Below are 22229 nucleotides of genomic sequence, written 5' to 3'. Positions count from 1 at the left end.
CGTTGCTGATCACTCGTCAAGGTCCTCAGCATTCATATACTGAAGTTGTCAAGAGGGATGAGCTGATCAGATATGGGTATTCGGAATGGATGGAACTGCTCGATCTAGCATCCAAGCAAACCTCAGCTCACTCTTCCGAACTAACTTGTGCTCTTCATCTGCTGATCAAGAAAGTTCAGCGTTTGGATCTTGTTCCTAAAGAACGACCTTAGCATCAAGGCCAAAGGTCGTCAGTTCCTAGATCTCGAAGAACCAAGTTTCATGTTGATGGTGAAGATGTATTGGTTCTAGACTTTGGTGCTGGTGTAATTAACAATTCACTTCCTCTAGGTGTTGATCCGGTTCAGCATCAATTCATCTCATCTCCTGAACACGGGATGTTCTACCTTGATAAAAACAGGAGGATGTGCTTTCTGCGAACTACTGAGATCCCAAAAGCTCCAACCACTCACCTTGTTGGCTTAAGGAAAATGTGCATGAGTCATCAAGATCTATCCGGAGAATTTCACATTCTTATTGCCATGGAGCTGCTGAACAGAAGACAGGAGTTGCTGGACAGTCCTTACTGGCCAGTTAAAATTGAAGCTGAAGCTGAGTATGAAGAATTTCTTTCCAGAGGTGTCTTAATTTAGTTTGTTTTGAACATCATCATATTTGGGGAGATTGTAAGGTCAAACCTTGAAATATGATAATGTTTAAAATAGACTCAGCGTCAGCACGTATCTCAGCATCAGCACCAGCGCGTCAGCAGCTCAGTTTGTAATAGTTTAGTTTATTCAGTGCATTGTAACAAATCTTGTATTTATCCTGTTTCCTTAGTTATCTTGATTTATTAGCTAGCGTATCCCTGAATTGTAGGGATTGTCTAGAATAGCAGTATATATCATTTTGTATAGGTTTGTGAATGGTTACGCCTTTCACAAACCCTAATCGCTGCTTTGTGCACACGATTAACTCTTTGTGAGATTATCTTTCTTAGTGAAAGTTTTTCTTCGTGAATTGCTCTTGTTCTTATTTATCGTCATTGTTTGATATATTGATTGATCTAAAGGCCTCTTCAGTATTACATTTGTCTAATATTAGAATGAGTATTTGTATGACATTAACTTTTGTGCAATGGATTGTATTTTTTGTATATGATATTTTATTTTCTATTATGAGACATGAAATGCAAATTTAATTTGAAAATTAGTAAATCTATATATATATATATATATATATATATATATATATATATATATATATATATATATATATATATATATTTATTTATTTATTTAAATTTACAATTATGATACACAAAAATGCGTGTCATCTTCATTTATGACATGGCCTTTCTTGACAGCGCGTTTAATGATACGCATTGCGTGTCATTAACACGCGCGTCGTAAGGTTACGACACGCGAATGCGTGTCGTCTTCCTTTATGACAGGGCCTTCCTTGATACGCATTGCGTGTCGTAAATGAGCGTCGTAAATGCGCGTCGTCTCTCGTTATGACAGGGCCTTCCTTGACGCGCATTTGCGCGTCGTCTGAGCGTTTTACGACGTGCAATGAGCGTCGTAAAAGGCCTTTTTTCTAGTAGTGTGTTTTGCTTAAGGATAATTACCATATTCGTTTTAAACCTATAAAATACGAATTTTATTGTTTCTTAATAAATATCCTTGTCAAAAACACAAGATAATTACCAATTGATTAGATAATAACTTCCTTAGATGATAAAGATTGGATTATTTGTATTAATTGGGTAACTTATTTTGCAAGTAATTGAAAATTAGGTCAAATATAGATAATGACAAAATTAATTGTTTAATTTATATTATTTGTTATTTGATCCTTGTGTTATGAAAAGTTTCAATTTTTTCCTCTTTAGGTTTTATAGTTTAAATTTAAACTCAAAAGTTTAGTTTTGAAATTTGAATAGTTGAAACCCTAATGTTTTGAAAATGTTTCAAAACTTGCCCTCAAGTTTTGGAATTTAAATTTTGATTAAAAGTTTAATTTCGATGTATCTTTAAATTCTAAACCCTAATGTTTTGAAATGTTTCAACACTTGTCCTCAAGTTTTGGAATTTAAAAGTTGATTAAAAGGTTTAATTTAGGAATGTTAAATTCTAAAACCCTAGTATTGTTTTGAAAAGTTCAAATCACACCCTTATGGTTTTATTAATTAATTAAGGTGTATAATTAAAAGAGGTTTAATAAATCCATAAAGTTTTGGTTTACAATTTAATTGAATTAAAAGTATAATTGTTAAATTTGACCACATAGTATTTTAAAAGTGTAAAATACACCCTATAAAGTCTAACATTATATATATGTATGAGTAAAAGTCAGTCATACTGTTAGTAGCCTCATTCACGAAGCTGGTCTATAAGGGGTGTTTAAGGAAATTGCCTATAAAATGGCGATTGAATGGGTATCCACTCTTACCCACCGCACCCTTGACTAGTGGAGGGTCGTTAGCTGAACGGGTAGGATAGGACAAAACCTTCCATTATAAGTATAATGAAGTACGAAAGTAACTAAATGTTTTACAAATTCCCAATCTTAGTTACTTAGGAAAAAGTAAATTGATGCAATTCCATGAAATTACACTTTGCGCCCTTGCGAAGACGTTAGTGGAGCGTGTGTGGTTTACCGGCACACTAAATGGTTCTAAGCAAAGGTAGCAAAGGGTGACTAAATGTTTGTCATAGTTCGGTGGAGCGTGTGTGGTTTACCGGCACATCGAATAGGTGACTGTAACATGTGAGGGCACCATGTAAGTTTGCATGGTTATTCACACCCGCTTTGTGATCCTCGGCATCCCAATCACAAACTAGAGGGGCATATCGAGATTTAAACATGCCATTGAAAAGTTCAATGAATCTCAAAAGATCTAGGAGTTTTCATAGATTTAAAACTTAAATTTCTTTTTCGTTTTTCATGGTGGAAATTAGTGAATCGTCATTCACTTACCTTCAAATATTCTGCAACTAGATTACGACATCCCTTTTCTAGGTTGTAGCATATTGTGTTGGGTCCTAGCCTTAGTATCTCATTTGGGTGATTTACTAAGGACTCAATCAATCAACTAACTTGAATTCGTTTTCTCCCGTAAGAGAAAGGCAACGAAAGACATGCTATGATCGAAAAGTTTGATCATAAGAGAAAGGCAATGTCTGAAGTAGTTCCATGTCCTGTTCCAAAAGAGTCAATTTGCTTTTATTGCCAAGAGAAGGGGCATTGGAGACGAAGCTGCTCTATTTACCTAAGAGATCTAAGAGATCGGAGAGTCAAAACGTATGGCTCTGCTTTAGGTAAAATCCATTGACTAACTCTTTTAAGCTCCTATTCTAGATTCTTAATACATAATGTGATAAGATTACAATTGATGTTTTGTAGGATCAAAGAAAAGAGAGGAAGCTTAAGGGAAGAAGTGAGCAGAATCTAACTGTGAAGGAATGGATTTCGATCGCATTACTTGAAGATTAGATTCTCGAGCTGCTACTTAGAGTTAGAATTAGATTTCTAAGAAAGATGTATTAGCATAGTTTTTCAATGAATTGCATTGTAAGGACAACTTTTTCCGCAATAAAATAAATTTTGATTTTATGTTATTTAATTATCCTTGCAATGGCGTATATGAAAAATTGATGTTTGAATGTTTCTATTATTAGCAATAATGGTTTTGATTCTTAATTATATTATTTGTGGAAATGTCGAGAATTTACCAAATAGGGAGAGTTTCTTATCGCCCAAGTTTCAATTGGACAGAAACTTGGAATCATGCAACTTGGTTGCACGATGAATGAGAAATTTCATATTTGGAAATTAGACTAATTCATTGACAAAGTGTCAAGTGAAGGACTAGGAGATCGAGTACACCAAGTTGCGTTTTGATCAAGTCCACCATAAGAGTAACATAGATATTCGTCATGATTTACTAAAGGTTTAGTAAATATGATTATACTTATAAGATTAAGTGTAATTCTGAATTGATTGAAAAAGTTTAAATCAATAGCAGAACGAATAAGAAGAATCAAGTAGGCAGAAAGATAAAATTTTCTGCATTCTAAGAAGAAGGGAGAGTACTTTTTATGCTTTATGATAGGTCTTAATGATTAAGAACCATATCTCAATTGATCCTCTAAGTGAGTCTTAGTACAATTGTATGTCTAAGAAGAGGAATCAAGAATTGAAGAAATGGTTAAATCAAGAAGTCAATCATACTTCAAAACAAGTATTAGAGTTAAGATTATGAAATTGAGTGATAAGTATTAAGAAGGTTTATAACATTCATCAAATGTGGAAAGTTTTGATGTCTTGGATAAGATAAAGACCAACTAGGACCAATTTATGAAGTGTTTTGATAAAAACTACACTAACTCTTGAATATTTGTTTGTCAAGAAGTGTTTATTAATAAGAGAATCTTATATGTCAATGAGTCAGTGGGAGTCTTAATGTTCTTGAAAGGTTTCAAGAACAAATCAAAATAAACCTTATCGATCATCACAAGCACACGAGTTGAGGTTTACAACCTATCGTGTTGACACTATTTTGTTTCTGTTCCATTCCAATTGAGTTAATTATGCATGTGAGTTCTATGAGTTCTCATTTGAACCCATAAAAGGCAGGCACCTTGATCAATGGAAAGTACATTGATAGGAAAGGGTGAGATGCTTAACTACTTGGAAGACATGGTGGGCAGCTGTGTTACCATAAGGCAATAAGTCAAGATTAAGAAAGTTCGGTCCATATGAGTTTGAATTTGTCGTAAACTTTGGTTACGGTATCCCTTTCCATGATTTGAATTGTGAGGTTTGGCAATTAGTCTGAATTTTTTAGACAGACATATGAGCTATCTAAGGCAAAGGTGTATAAGCTTAGATAAAGGATTATCAAAGCATTAGGTAATAGAAACATGAACTTAAGAAATTCAATAGGTATTGTTTTTCTGAAAGTTAAGCTGGTTCTGAATACATGTCAAAGCTAGTGGGAGCATAAGTGTTATGCTTATAATAATCATCATAATGGGAGCATAAATGTTATGATTGTATGATTATTAAGGCAAGTATTGCAAGGTAGCAATATTAATTATAGAAAACAAGAGTCTTGCTTTGCAAAGTTGTAAGGATTGAATAGTTGTTTTGCTATAATTAAGGGAGAGAATATTATGCTTCATTTCAAATTTAAAGGTTTAGGTTGTGGAATGTTAATAAATTTATTCAAAGGTACATAGTGTGTTCTCAAACTTCGATTATGATTACGACATTCCTCTTCATAGTTCGAATTCTGAGAACATAGCACATAAAATATTATGGCAGAAGATTGATAAAGTATCAAATCTTTATGTAAGACATTATGCATCGTGTACCATACGCTTCGGGTATAGGATCGATTGCAAATGCTATAATATTTGACCATTCTAAAATTTTCCAAATGTCTAGCGCATTTAGAGGGAAAAAGGACAAGAATCGGTTTTGACTAAGATAATTAAACAACTATCAAAGGACAATCCAAAGTTCGCCGAGGATTGGTCGCTTGTGAGTAGTTGGAAGTATAGTATTGGATGGACCATATCGACATTATTATGAATAGATAAGATTCTATTAAGAATGAGTTGTCATATGGAAAATATGGAAACGTGTCCATATTGGGAATTGAATATTGAAAATCTATGTCTAGATTAGAAACTTTAATGCAAAAGGATGTTCAAAGGAATGTACTTTGAGTGAAAGACATCACATCTAAGGAATTGTATTGTAACAAACTCTCATAGAGGACTTTGTAATTTTGTTGGCAATAGTCATTGTGACTTTAGTGCAGTGACATTACAAAAGGATCGTTGCATAAAATGTTAGAATCTAGCATATTCTATAAGTGGCAAGAATTTAATATACTTTCATTTATGAAAAAGGATTGGGAGTTGTGAAATGAGTATGATTGGAAATGTGTTCATTTGATCCATTTCACAAAGTAAGAACCATAGGTAAACATTGTGTGCATGCTAAGAGTATGGGACAAGTGTTGTAATAATTCAAGTAAGAAGTTGATTACCCGAAACAACAAATAATGAGTAATCGATATGGTGATAAATAAAAGGTGTTTTATTTATACTCAAGGTTGAGGCCATATGGGATTAGTATTATTCTTGTGTTTCACTTTGCATGTTTTGACTTCCTGAATAATTTAATTGGTTTAGAACAGTCAAATTATTCAAACGGGCCACAGTCGTTCATATATTGGAAGTAGGTATGAATGAAGACTGTCGTGAATTGGTGTGTGGATTGTCTAAAGAGCATTAGACATAAGCAAATGTTTGCTGCAACGTTCATGAGTGCTTATGAATATGATTTGAGCATTGGATTAAACCCACGCTCACTTGGATCACTCCATGAATTGTATCACGAGTGATTGGTGAGACGATAACATCTTATATTCTTGAAACCGAGATGTGTGAGTTGTATCTTGCAATTCGGTTGCACATTGATACTATGTAAACGCACCAGTAACTTTGTGTCATAAAACATATTATTGTGTGTGATTCGGTGAGTGAGTGCAAGCGAGCATTGAATCAAGGTTTATCCGTTCCTTTTATCCAAAGTAGGATAAACGCGATATATTTGGGCCCCTCGATGATTTAGTGATGACAAACGTAAATGCTTGGCCGGGCTAGGGCTAATTTGATTTGTTCAATTAGTTAGTCGTCATAAATTGGAAGTCGAGAAATAGTACAGAGATAATGATTAGAAATCATGTCTTACGATATCTAGAATGGAGGAATATATGATCCCTTATCTAAAGGACATACGTATCTGATAAGATCAGAGTTGACAACGGCTTTGGAAAGCTACGATTGCAGATCAGGATCTGAAGTCATATGCATAATAGTTATTAGACTTATCAAAGTGGGAGACTGTTGGATTAATGTCTAAGTCCATAACTATTTTGGTATGTACTTGACCTGATGGTGCATGGTCCTTTTGGGTTGCCTTCACCAAAGCAACTTGATAGGATGAATTATGGAGAGAAAGGATTAAATATGATTTATTAATATATTATGAGAATAATATATTAAAGGAGAAATCATATTGTTTAATTAATATTAGTCAAGAATTAATAAGAATTAAGTTTGTGACTAAAAGAGATTAATTAAACTTAAGGGACTGGAATTGTTATTATAAGATAATTGCAATTGGGCCATGGATTGCCTTATATTATAAGGTTCGACGAATTCTATGGGGAAACCCATTGGAAATCGTCCAAGGCCTTTAAGGAAAGGAGTCCATGGGTTGCTTAGGGCTTAAGCATCTAAATTAGGGTTTCCTTGTTAAATAACCCTAATGGCCTCACTATATATAGAACCCTTATGCCCCAAAAACGTGGTCAACTAATTGTCTAGGGTTTCCACACGTTTTTGAGAGCCTCCTTCTCTTCTCCTCTTCATCCTCTTGCTCTTGGTGTTTGTGAACCATTAGAGGAGTGACATTTGTGACTCTAAACTTTCTAAAGTCATTGCAAGAAGGATTTGAGATTGTTATTGCTACATAACAATCAAGGTATGATCTAAACCCTTATTTATATGTTATATTGATTATCATGCACTAGATCTAGGGTTTATAGTCTTGGATGAATTGCATGTACAATAGAGAAACCTAGATCCAAACATTAGGGTTTGTATGAGCACATAAGATGTTATTATGACCAAAACCCATCAACTCTTTCATTGGCTGCTATGATTTCTTTTAACTCCTTCCAGATTCTGGCCTCTTCCTTTACTTCTTGTGGACCATATATGTTAGCAAAGATTACATGTTGATGAATGCCCACCCAATTCCAAATATTTATGAGGTAATTTCGAGAGGAAATTGTCTCCGTCGAGGTGAATAAATTGCTGTCCGATAAGTTCATTAGACCACCAGACCGTCCAGACGAGTTTACACGACTTACACCAAAATTGTTTGAGCCCCAACAAGCAGCATCATCTATATGTTCAGCATCTAAGATTTGAGTTTCCTGGATAGCAACGAAAGATAATTTGTGTTTCCTTCTCAACCTTTGAACCCATGAGACCTTGTAGTCTTTTCCCACTCCCCCAATATTCAGGGATAAGAAATTCATCGAGGACCGTTGTGCTCACCAATTCCGCCATGGACTTCCGATAACAATGGGATATCCGGTTGAATATCAAACCCGATCATGGCTCCCACAACTGCAGTAGCTTCAATTTCAGAAATCGGTACCATTAGGTCTGGAAATCGTCGTATTTCGAGGGGGTTAGGGCCCACCGGAGAGGGTAACGGTATGTTGGGCACCAGATTGAATTGCGAGGTATCTTGATCTGGGAATAAGTTCATGGGGAATATTATTTGATCAGCGGAGGGAGATCGCTGACACCGCTTACGTTTTAATAAAGAGTGACATCCAACTGAAATAACAACTGAAGTTGAATTGGGGTTAAGTTGTATAGGACTTGAGATGATTGATGGGAAGGGTCCGAAACATCCTGAATGGGCTAAATTAAGTGGGAATATATTGGGCTCAATAACACCATTGACAGTGGGCTCTTTGCAGACGTTAATATTGGGGGAGATCAGCCCAATGCAATTTTCGGATGATTGGGGGTGTCCAGTACCAGAAGGCGTGATCCTGTTACCCATAGCATTAACATCCAATGGTGCCTCCAACATTCTAAATATCGGCTCCACTTCCCCATGATTGAAGCACGTTCGAAACTATTCAGAGTCCATTGTTTCCAGCGACGATTCATTTTCCGTTATGCAATCCCTCAGAGATTCAGCGACGACGGAACCATCGGCGTCCATCAGAACATCGTCTCTTGGTAGGGGCGGTGGCGGAGTGGGAGGCACATCGAACTCCTCCGCCACAATCTCACCTTCTTCAACTTCGTTTCCATTCATTGCTTTATCGACTTGAACCCCGTCGGAGAAATCTTTTATGTGTTCACCTTCATACTCCTCATCTGATGAAGAATTAACATCCGATTGTGATTCGTATGGTTCCCTTTCATCATCAAACTTGAATGGGAACCATGGATCGTCTTCATACTCCACCACTCCCACTGTGAATGATTTACCATCCACCTCTACGTTAACAATCTCGTTGAGTTTCCTTTTTTCGTCATAGATGTAATAAAAATTTGTTAATTTTATTAATTATGATAAATGCCATGATTTTAAATGTAGAGAAATTAAATATCCTCTTATCTTTCTTTCTACTTATCTTCCTACCCATATTAAATTGTGACAAGTGTCATATTTAGATAAATTTAATGATATTTTATGACACTTTTCTTTATTTCAAATAGATAGGAAGATAATTAAGATGAAAAGTAGAAGGATATTTAATTTCTCTTAAATATATAGAAAGACGATACGAAAAAAAATAATAGAATATTTAATTTCTCTATACTAATTCATGTAGATGGTTAAAGCCATTAATGATGATAAGTAACCAACACCACACGTACCATAAAATCTGATGCCTATAGACACACTTACTTAAAAAGTTAAAACATAACTTACCTTCTTAACATGGAAGTAGAGATACAAAAATGATAAAATAAATAAATCAAGTAAAAACACTCGAATATTTCAACCCCTCGGAAATTCCAATACCTTGGACCCCACAATTATCCGTACAAGCAACAATTTTTTTATTCAAAAAACTACTAAAGGACCATATTTTTTTTTAAAACGGCAAATATATAAAATAAAACCACAACAAGAAGATGTGGCAAAAGAGTACAAAAGACAACAGAAAAACAGAAGAGTTACAAACAATGAAAAGGGCAAATATTCCACACTCTCCAATCTATCTTTTTAAATGAAGTTCTATGTTTGCTCCAGATGAACGATAAAACATTTATCCTTTCCACAATCATTGTTGATTTCATGTAAACGTTCTCAAATATCCGTTTATTTCGCCCAACCCATATGCACCATAACGTACCACATAATATCATATTCAACAAGCTTTGTTTCTTCTTATTACCAGACCATCTTGATATGAAACAAAGCATGTACTTAACCGAGGAAAACTTCTCACACCCAATTCCACACCAATTAAGTATTGAATCCATAATCTCCTTTGCCATTGGGCATGAAATCAGAATATGATCACACGTCTCCTCATCATTATTACAAGCTCCGCACATTGTGGTTGGCATGCTGACTCCACGATGACTAAGAGCCACAACATAAGGGATTCACCCCAACTTAGCTCTCCAAACGTGTAACACCCAAAATCAGGAAGGCCAAGAAAGGAAAGAAAACCCTAAGTTAAAGGGTCAACTCGTCGAGTCCAGGGAGGAACTCCGACGAGCGGGATCCGGGGGATCGATTAAGTAACTGACTCGGCGAGTCGGCTAACGGGACTCGTCGAGTCTGGTCTGAACAAGTAAAACCCTAATCCCGGAAGTTGTATCCTATATAAAGGGTGTTATGTCCATTTCTCAGCCTCCATATCATCCTAAAGAGCCTGTAAACCCTAGATTTCATGTGAGCTTCCATCATTTGAGAGAACTAGCTTTGGAGGAGGGAACCTTTGAAAGGAACTTGAAGATCAAGAGGGTTGCTTCAAAGGAGAGGTGTAGATCCGAGATTTACTTCAGTTTGTGTTCATCTTGGAGGTAATAAGCTGCTATCTTCCCTCCTTTGCATCTAGATCTATTTTTGTATGAGATTTGGGGGTTTTATGGTTGTTTGAGACCCAATTCGGGTTTGGGGCCTAGATATGTTGTTGCCATTTCAGATCTAGTGTTGGGATGGTCCAATATGTCGTAAAGCATCAGATATTGAGTAGTTGTTGAAGCCCTTTTGTCCTAAAACCTAGCCCTAGTGTGTTTTGAGCCTAGATCTCTTTAGTTATATGTAAATTTTGCAACTTTACGTAAGGATTGAGCTTTGGAAGTGTGGATCTACAGTTTGGAGTCCCTGCATGGCTCGAAAAGCCACTGAATGGATTAAGAACAGGAGCGACTCGGCGAGTCACATGGGTGGACTCGGCAAGTTGGATGAAGTTGGCCAGGAACTCGGCGAGTTGGAAGAACAACTCGGCGAGTCTGTTGAAGATTGCCTTGGACTCGGCGAGTCTGTTGCGAAACCCCAAACTCTTCGAGTTAAGACTCGGATCAGTGTGTTGAGTGGAGACTCAGTGAGTTGGACAGGTCAGGACTCGGAAATCGGTAGACTCGGCGAATCAGGGGCTGACTCGGCGAGTCGAGTCACGAATGGAAGGCTCTAAGAGTGTGAACTCGGCGAGTCAGTAGGCAGACTCGACGATTAGGGTTGACCTGGAAGGTTGCCTGTGACCAGGACTTTGACTTTGACTAGAGTTGACTTAGTTGACTTTCAGACGACAATTAGACTGAGTGTTGCATTGATATTGGTAGCTCGGGGAGCTAGTGGAGCAGGAGTTCATAGAGTTGCCGGGCAGCAGCTAGAGGGGTTATCAGCCAGTTCAGCAAGTGCAGGTGAGTTTCCCTTTGTGTGAATGGGTCTAAGGCCACAATGCCGGCCCATGTAGTTATGAGTAGAAGACCCGGGGGTTAGCCCTAGGCACAATATGCTAGTATGATTTTTCGGAAGAGGTCCAATGATAACGGGCGGGTGCCCAAGGAATGGCTTAAGTGATAGTTTATACTTGTTGTCTGTATGATACCTGTATGTGCCTGGTAGGGAGGTGAGTGTGGGCGAGGTCTCGTATCTCACCAATAGCAGAGTGTGGACGGTGTTCCACATCTCATTAGCAGCAGAATAGGGGCGAGGCCCAAGTTAGGGAGAGAGTGAGTGTGGGCTGGGCCCGTATTTCACCACCAGTTGGGGCGTGGACGGGGTTCCATGACTCATCAGTAGCAGGACAAGGGCGAGGCCCAGGATAGGCGAGGCCTTAGGACAAGATCCATTAGTATATGTTTAGCTTATGTGTTGTGATATGTTTATGTGCTTTTACATGTTAGAGGGAGAGGCCCAGTGACAGGCGAGGCCTAAGTGAAACAGATCTGTAACCGAGTAGGGCTCGAAGCCAGGCGAGGCCTAGAGCGGCGGGGCCGTTGTAGCGGGCGAGGCCCAGAATAGCGGGTGTGGCCCAGTATATGCAGTATGTGGTTATGCATGGTATGTGGTAGGCTGGGGAACTCACTAAGCTTCGTGCTTACGGTTTTCAGTTTTGGTTTCAGGTACTTCCGGTAGCTGAGGGAAGAGCTCGGGGTGATCGCATGACACACACCATAGATTAGTCAGCCTGGGATGTTTCACTCTGATAATGAACATATGTTTTTGAAATTAATACTCTGATTATGTTATGGATTGACAATTATGTTTTAAGCAATGTTTTATAAAAGAAATTTTTAGTCTGAAATTTTGGGACGTTACAAAACGAATGCGAGAATCTTGAACGGAGTCGTCTTACCCCAATCAAATGGTCCATCATTAATAATGAATCCGGCTAATTCAATTCGTTCTCTTAACTTACACACTATAAAACAACCTTCGACTGTAAATTCTGATTCCCACCTGTCGTCATTCGAATTCCAAGATATGATTTCTTTAATGTCAATGTTTGACCTTTCCAAATACGATCTCGATTTAGTGATATTCATCAACACCCCTTTGTTTGATTTGTTAGTCAACACCGACCAATGTCTTCCATCTAGCTTGTGGATACAACGAATTATCCTTGCCCACAAAGCAAAATCTTCAGTTTTCAGCCGCCACGTCCACTTGGCTAATAGTGAAATATTGAGGGACTTAATGCAACCCAACCCCATACCTCCCACTTTCTTTGGCGAATATAGTTGTTTTAAGTTTTAACAAGGTCGGTCATCTTAGGTCATAGGTAAATAAAACTATTAATAAAGCCTACAAATAAATATAGTACTAATGATTTTTAACAACGGTTATCACTGCAATGCAAGTAAAAGATATTTCACAAGGAACTAGTTTAAACGACAATGTAACATCAAAATAAAGATATTCATTGACCAACAAAATTAGCCATCCATAGAAACGAAAACTGTCTTCGTGAAAGTTGACCCTTGATGAAATTAGATTCTTGGACACTCACTGTTTCTCTGTCCCTCTAGAACTAATTCAGGGTAGGTGGAATTAAATGAGAGAAAAACCACTTTCCTTCTTGTATTACTTCTTCAAGCGGTTATGTCTTTGCATTTACATTAACGTGGACCACAGCCTCTCCCTCCACCCTACTAAAAAGTAAAAAGAATGGAAGATTTGATCAAATTTAATTTCAATTCACTTCACACAAATAAATGTAAAAAGTAAGGTAATAATACTTGAGAGGTATGATGAATTTGCAAATGTTGATTTTTTTTTTTTTTTGGTTTTTCTTAAAGAGTGTCTTAGACACACGTTTAGAGCATCTCCAACCCACTCTCATTCTCTATTTTCCCCCATTTTTTTTTCCTATTCCTCTCCAACCCTACCCCATTTATTCCCCCATTTTGGGAGAAATGAATAGTATAACACCATAATGGGGATGAACTTTGAATTGTCGGTTTTAGTCCATCGTTTTATATATTTATAAATTTCTGGTTTTTTATCTACTAATTATTATTTAAATGTAATGTTTAATACTTATAATATTCTGTTATATATTAAATTATATTAATTAATTATAAATATAAAGTTTGTTTTTTGTTTATCAAATTCATATTAAAATTTAAATACATATTGAAATTTTAAAACATAATAACGTATTTTACAAATGCTTATAATTATGTATTATAAATATAATCTTATTTATTTAATATTATTGAAATGAAAACAAATATAGATTATATATTTGTTAAAACCAAATTAATAGAAAGGCTGTGTTTGACAATTTATATAAGTTATAAAAATGGAATATACTTTTTGGAGGTAAAAATGGAGTACGGTTGGAGATGAAACACTATTTACCCTATTTTTTACTCCATTTTTGGGGGAAAAAATGGAAGTGGGTTGGAGATTGTCTTAATGTTCATATAAACAAGAAAAATTATTATAATTTTTTAGGCTCTCTCTCTCTCTCTCTCTCTCTCTCTCTCTCTATATATATATATATATATATATATATATATATATATATATATATATATATATATAGGGGATAGGGAATATACATTACAGCCACACCTAAGCTTAGGTACGAAACCTTTGAAATATATCATTTTAACTTAATAATTATACTTGATTTGGTTTTCAATTGGTAAATATATCGTCATATCGTCCCAAATAACATTTCCTCCTTCCAATATCGTTTTACCATCCTTGTTTCTTTCCTCCATTATCATTTATTACTTCACCGTAGTGAACAATATTGTTTTCCATCGTCACGAAGGAAGAAGATAATCAATGTTCTTGATTCCTTATCAAAACTATTGTGTACATCATGAAACTACATCTTCAAGTGTTAATCGTGAATCTCCTAATCATAATCTTTATATAGTAAAACAACGTATTTTGATGAGGTTTAGTACCTAAGCTTAGATGGGGCTGTAATGTATATTCACTTTTCTCATATATATATATATATATATATATATATATATATATATATATATATATATATATATATATATATATATTCAAACAAGAATAATTATCAAATTGGAGACATGAGAACAAATATATGTCACTTAATTTTCTTTTTAATTAAAATCATCAAATTATATTTATTTAAATAAAAGAAATTAAAAAACTCACCCCACTTATTCCCCCACCCACTTCACCTACATATCTTATAAATATATATATATATATATATATATATATATATATATATATATATATATATATATATATATATATATATATATATATATATATATATATATATACTCTCTCTCTCTCATATCGTATGACAGAACCACCATCATGATCATCAGACTACCATCGAATCCACCAAATCGTCTTTCACTCTTCTGATTTGTTCGTTACCACATCCCTTCATGTCTGCTCACCCCCTCATTGAAAACCACCTCCCTCTTCATATCCTCTTCCTAAAAGACCTTCCTCCGCCTCTCCTCTCGAACCACCTCTTTATGCATATATGAACACTACTATGAAAAAGGTTAAAAGATCCGGTTAAATCAGTTAAAGAGCCCGGTTTGTAAACGGGTTTGATGCAAGACGAGTCATGTGAAGTTGATGACAGAATTCGGTTGAAACCGGGTCTTTTAATGGAAAAATGAGCCTTTATTTGTAATCATATGATCATGTCATATAACACTTACGGTGCCAACACTACTAGAATATAGACGTTTAATGACACGCGAACCAAGACACGCAGGGATTTATGATACGCAAAAGTGTGTGTCCTAAAAATAATGTCATCTCTCCTAAAATATAAAGCATTTAGGAAACGCATTTTTGTCTGCCCTTAAATTAGTGTCTAAACAAAAATAATAAAAACACGGAGGGCACCTATGATAAAATGTGTGGCGTCTGAGAATGCCATTTTATATATTTGAATAGAACGCACGTTCCATCCTTTAATAGCTAAGGGGAAAATGAGATCCCCAAAAATTAAAAACCCCGCCTTGTGTTGAAAACCCTCGTCTCCTTTGCATGGCTGAAAACCCCCTTCTCATCAGATTTCCAAAGTTATCTCTCCATTTTGTTGAGATTGTTGTAAACTGAAACATTCTTAAACAAGGGGATTCAATTAAATACTATAACCCAAACCCTTTCTTGTAATTGGGAGCCAATTAGGGCAAAACGCAAACCCTCAGACCACTTTTGCTCTCACGAAGCCTCAGGTACGTAGACTTTTTCTCCCATATCTCGGTCTCTCCGGTATCCACTTTTTTTTTTTTTATGATCCTACCTACGATGCATGGTCAGAGCATCTACGACTGCCGCAAGCCCTAAAAGATCTTAATCAGCAACGCTCATGTTACCTTCTACGAATTCAACGTTGACCTGAATCAATGGGTTAGGATTTATTTTTCTGTTTTGATTTTGATTCATTTAGCTTTTTCACAATGATCCGTACATGAAACAACACTTATACGATGGTAACGGTAGCTATGTATGACAATTAGGTTTCTATCGCGATGCCATGATATCAACATTAGGTTTTTTAATGCAGTTCATGGTGTTTGTTGATTCTATGTTTGTTTATTTGATTTTTGTTATTTGGCTGAATATTTTGTGTGGGGATGAGTTGATTTAAGTTGATGCAGGACAAATTTAGAGGAAGTATTTTGGGGAAATACTCAAATGGAACTAGGCATCTTAGACTTCGAACTTGGATCAGTTACATTTTATGGCATCATATCCAAAATTACATTTTTGAGATATCAAATGTAAAGAAAATTAACTCATTGTATATTATATTATTCAACACCAAATCTTGAGGATCATCCCATTTTCTAGAGAATTAGAGTATTGTCTTCCCATCAGAAGCAATCAGACAATAGTAATGTAATTATAAAGTTGTCCTCTTTAAACTCTAGGGACCTCACACTAGATATTTACAGAAGAATATGTTAATATATTATGGTTACACAAACAACACAAATTATGATATTTCTAATCACTTATATAATTCATTAATCAATGGTCTTATTAGCTTTTTTTTATACCTTTTCAAAGTCCCAAGGATGTTGAAGGGTCTTTCTTTGTGGCTAAAAGGTTGTTTTCATTGTGAAGAATGCTATTTTGTTAATTATAAACAAAAATATGGATTCTTATTTAGATCTAATTGCAGGAATGCCCGACCAAGGTTTCAATTTATAGTAATGAATCAACGAAATATAGGCAAGCTTCCTTCCACCTTTCTAATTGAGGCACTCTGCTGCTTGTGTATTTTGTTTGACAAAATTTTAGGTTTTTAACATTCAACAGAAAATCTAGTTGAGGATATTTTAGGGGATATTGAGTATGAACTTCGAGTTCCATATCTACTGTATAGAAATCCTACTCAAGAGGTCAATGGTATTTTGTTCAACTTTCGATGTGAATACTCTTCATGTCCAATGAAATTGCATATTGTGTTTGGGAATATCGAATTGGAAGTGGACGTTATCATATGCATGAAACGAACCAAAATCACGACACAAAAAATTAGTTTTTTAAATAAATAAATTACTAATACATATTGTTTTCATAAAACCAGAGTAACTAATATTTAGCAAAATATCAATTAACCAAAATAATTCACAATATGTAGAAACATGTGGTGTGTGCTCACAATCATCCCAAGAGCTTCCATTTGAAAACCGGAGTACCTGAAACATAAACTGAAAATCGTAAGCACAAAACTTACTGAGATCCCCAAATTACCATACCACATACAATCACAAACTATCACACACACATATAGATACCATGGGCTCCCCCATGGTCTTTATCTATTATGCCATAGGCTCCCCACATGTTCTTTACCTGTAATGCCATGGGCTTTCCCCTCATGATCTGACATCCAATTGCCATGGGCTCCCCCAGGGTCTTTCATGCAAGTATCACAAAGACAACCAGCGTACGACATAACACATAATGGAACAACATTGGTGCCTTCGACCCATGGATATAGTGAGAAGACTCACCTCGCACTACTGAATCTTATAGAGAACTCTTGGTTGCAAGCTAACTGAGACCCGACCTATTAATAACAAAACAACACCCAAATAACAATTAAGTTCCAATCCAAAACAGAACTCCATGCATGGGGTAAAAAGACCATTTTACCCCTACCTAACCTTGTCCAAATTTATGATCCAACTACACTCTAAAAGGCCCAAAGGAGAAAAAATCACCCATTGGCCCAATTTTCCAAATTGGGCCCAAACCCGTTACATGGCCTTGCCTTAAGGCCCATCCATTCTCTCTATTCTAACAACATGTGTTCTGATGGCTCATTTAAAACTTAAACTCTCAATCCCAAAACTAAAGGATCCATAAAGTCCTACTAATGGCCAATTTTCCAAATTGGGCCCAATCCCATATGAGCCTTATCCTAAGCCCATATTTTCCTTAAATACAACTCAGATTACCTCAACAACCCCTTGGGACAAACTTGGTCAAAGACATAAGCGAAAAAGGACAAGATCCATAATCTATGTAATACCTATAAATTTTACGCCAAATTTAAACTTTTTCAATCATAAATAAAAACCAAATAAAATTGTTTACAAAATGTTTTCAAATCATTTCCCATCAGAGTGTCCCGAAAATCATAACATAAGGATGAGGAGCGGTACGGTCACGCCTTCGCCTTTCCACGATCTCCTAAAGTACCTGAAACAATAAACTGAAAACTGTAAGCCCGAGGGCTTAGTGAGCTACCCCCAAAATACCAATACTACACTGACAATACCATATCAGTAGTAATCAATGAATCAACATGCATACTGGGCCATCGGCCTGATTGGATCGCCCTACCGGGCCTACAGTCTGTCTGAATCTATCCCGAGCCTTCGGCATGACTGGTCCGCCACGTGGGCCTACAGTCCCCCTAGACCGCTCATAGGGTATATTGGCCTTCAGCACAAAGCAGGACCGTCTCAACCCAACCACAAGAAAATAACCATGTGCGAATACTATCATATACAAGCATATACAAACATGAACATATCTGTCATACTGATCATCAATCATAGCATTCTCCTATAACTAGAGTACCGACCTAGCAGGTCACTAACATATCAATCCCTACGGATCATAAGAGTATAACATACTGTCTACCTTGAATCCGATCTAACAGACCATAACCACATGTAGCATACCATAACAATAACAACTAAAGGGCCAACCTTGGTGCCGTAGACCCTGTTGATATAGTGAGGATAACTTACCTCGCAGATGTCAACACGAGAGGTAAAATCCAACTCTCGGATCACTTGACATAGGTTCCACCACCTATCATCATAGTACATCATACTCATAAGTCCTTAACCTTATAAGGTACTCCATAATATCTCATAACACATAAGGTAAGGGTATTTTAGGAAATCACCGTTTGGGCTCTGGCTGATTGTACACACTGCTGCTTCTCGTTTTCTCTTAGAAACTCCTTTTCATTTTACGAAAATCCTTTCTTTTGAAAATTCTTTCTTAAATCCTCAGTTTGAGTCCAGGTTTACCCGAAGGTGCATTCAGATCCCTCAAACCAAGGCTCTGATACCAACTTGTAACACCGTAATTTTTCAAACAAAATTTTCATTTTAAAATCACATATTTTTTTATAACATATTGTATATAAATCTCGTTTATTCAATTTACAAGGCACAACTCCATTAATAATCCAGGATCCTCAAAACATAACTCTTTCTCTGGTGTGTACAATCAAGCTGGTGTCGTCCCGCGATCCTGAGAAAACCTGAAACACATAACACATAACACGTTAAGCACAAAGCTTAGTGAGTTCCCCAAATTACCACATAAAACACATATTAGCCACTCGAGGCTATAACTCTATGGACCCTCTGGTCCTAACTCTGTGGACCCTCTGGTCCTAACTCTGTGGACCTTTCGGTCCTAACTCTGTAAACTCTGGAACACACACACAACATAAATCACATAGAAATAATGCAGTGCATCACATCACATAAATAGCATACAATACTCTGTCAGATAACTCTAATTACCACTCTAGGTAAAGTATAGTGAGAAGACTCACCTCAGCTAGCAGGTAAGCAAATAACCGCGTGCTCGGATCTCGAACTAGCCTCCTCCTAACACAAAGGATGAATTTCTCTTATTAATATTCTCTTCATGACTTAGATAATCGAAGGCAGATCTTTCTCTTTCTGACTCTTTAAAGTGGGTAAAAGACTATTTTACACCTCCAAGGTCTCTATCACATATGTTGACCCACACCCCATAATCAACAGAAGTCAAACTCGAGTCAACGGTCTAAGTTTGACCCTACTCGTCGAGTGCACTCCTGCGGCTCGTCGATTCCCCTCATATCCTCAGAAGTCTCAAAGGTTCAGCTAAACTTGTCGAGTTGACTGCCAACTCGCCGAGTTATCGCACAATCAATCCATCGGGACAAACCCCTGCCAACTCGTCGAATCAGGACATGGAATCGGCGAGTCCCTTTGATATGATTTCTCACTCAAACGATCCCAACCAAATCTATCACTCTAAACTATAAATCTATCATCCCGAGGCTCAATAATTACGTAAAGCTTCGATCTTTATGTTCATACATGATGCTATTGCTTCAAAAAGCCAAAACATGCTCTTCATGAAGGTTTTTGCTCATCAAACCTCATTTGGACCAATAAAGCTGAAACATCGAGACTCTAAGGGCCTTAAGAGGTCTAGATCTGAGGTTTCCAACCACAACCAAGTCACATTCGACTCATAGATTCAAAAGAACGGAGGTAAATCCCTAAAACTCCCAAAATGAGATCTAGTACAAGGAATGAACAAGATGAGAACTTTGTACCTTCTCTTAGCAGTTGAAACACTCAATACCACAGATCCACTGCCTTCCTTCGTTCCCCATCTTGAAGCTCTTCATCCTTCTTCATAGAAATGCACCAAGAACCACAATATGAGCTTCTCTCTCACTCTCTAGCCCTAATAGAAATTAGGGTTTGCTCTCAGGGGAAGGTAGCCGCAAATGAGGCTATAAATGCCTTTAAATAGATCCTAAACATGGGAAATTAGGGTTTCTCTACCCAGCACCTACTCGACGAGTCCCTCCTCTGACTCGTCGAGGCCATTCATTAAATCCACATGAGCAACTCGACTCGACTCGGCGAGTTGGTCCCTCAACTCGTCGAGTCCTTCCTTAAATCTTAAGATTAACATACACAAAAATGTCCCTGCAAATCCGGATGTTACACCTAAGTATGTACGGTTAGGTTACACCCATATATAATAGAAAAACTAGCATAATTCATATTATGAATTCCATTGCTTTATATCAACTCTCCCGTATTTCTAAAACACCCAGCAAGCAGGGACAAATAGACCCAATAGTAACGACAAAAACGAAACTAGTAGTGATAAGAACAAATACATAGAAAACCCTATCATTCCTAATAACCATAACTTTCCAATCGACGTAACACCTGTTATAATAAGGAGCCCAACGTCATTGGTTTGGCACGGACAGGCTTGATTATCACCTTACAAACTTCGAGCGGTGCAAAGAGACTTCCGCCTTACACAACCGAATAAAAAAACTCTCCCAACCTGTAAGGACAAATCCCTAGCATCCAGACCCATGAGATCCTATGTAAGAGAGATGTCACACTCTTTCCTAGCCCCGATAAAGATTAAAAGTAAGAAACAAAGGACATCAAAGGAATCTGAAAGGCTTCCAACCTTCCCCCCAGATATTTCTAGAATCCCTTTGGAAACCTCAACCATGTCCTAAGCGAAGTTAGGATCGCCTCGACTCTTTGAACCATCCCAATAACCAAAACTGTGATACCATTCAACACGGTCACACCAACATATATTGTCCGATCACAAGAACGATATAATAAATAAGGGAAACATTTGATTAAGCCTCTAACAATAGGAAGCACCTATCTGAATCATAAGGAGGAAAGGCAAATTTCCCATAGCACCACTAAATACTAATAAGTCAAACGAACCCATCCTCAAGGATCGATACTCCCTACCCTAAACCAGAGACTTGCTCAACCAACAGCAAAGAACTGGCAGATGCCGACCCATATTTAGATCGGAACACCATAGGAAGAGAACTACCAAAGTAACCTCAGACTCAGAAGGTCAACTACATCACACACAACCTCAACTTTGGCGATAATGGTGCCAACTCTTAAGGCCCAAAAAACTCTACTTCTAGGACACCAGGAGCACGATCCCTAGTAGACTATTCGAAAGTCCTCGCCAGGATAGGTTTGGTAACCTACGGCCTTTGGTTACCATAAGGAATCAGTGTCAAACATTTCACATTTCACGTATTCAACACTCATAAGTGTCTGACCACAGAATCTCTAAGAAATCCCTCTCGACGAGATCAAGGTAAACAAGAACCCACACCATGAAGAGAAGCATGTTTAATAGACATTGGAAAAGCTTGGGATAACAACCTGCCTCTAAACAAGTACTCATATAACAACAAACACCACTAGAGCATAAGAGTTCACCCTTTGAGGCCTTGTGTGGCCGGATGAGCAGATCATCCTCTGTTGGGCTGAAGTGGGAGACACCCAGCTGACAAAAGGACAAACGCCCAATAGTACACTCAGTGGACCTGAGATTATTCGAGAAACAACGAGATCAGGTGC

Source organism: Lactuca sativa, chromosome 5 (genome assembly GCF_002870075.4).
Source record: "Lactuca sativa cultivar Salinas chromosome 5, Lsat_Salinas_v11, whole genome shotgun sequence".
Taxonomy (NCBI): domain Eukaryota; kingdom Viridiplantae; phylum Streptophyta; class Magnoliopsida; order Asterales; family Asteraceae; genus Lactuca; species Lactuca sativa.
Note: the sequence above shows the minus strand (reverse complement) of the source record.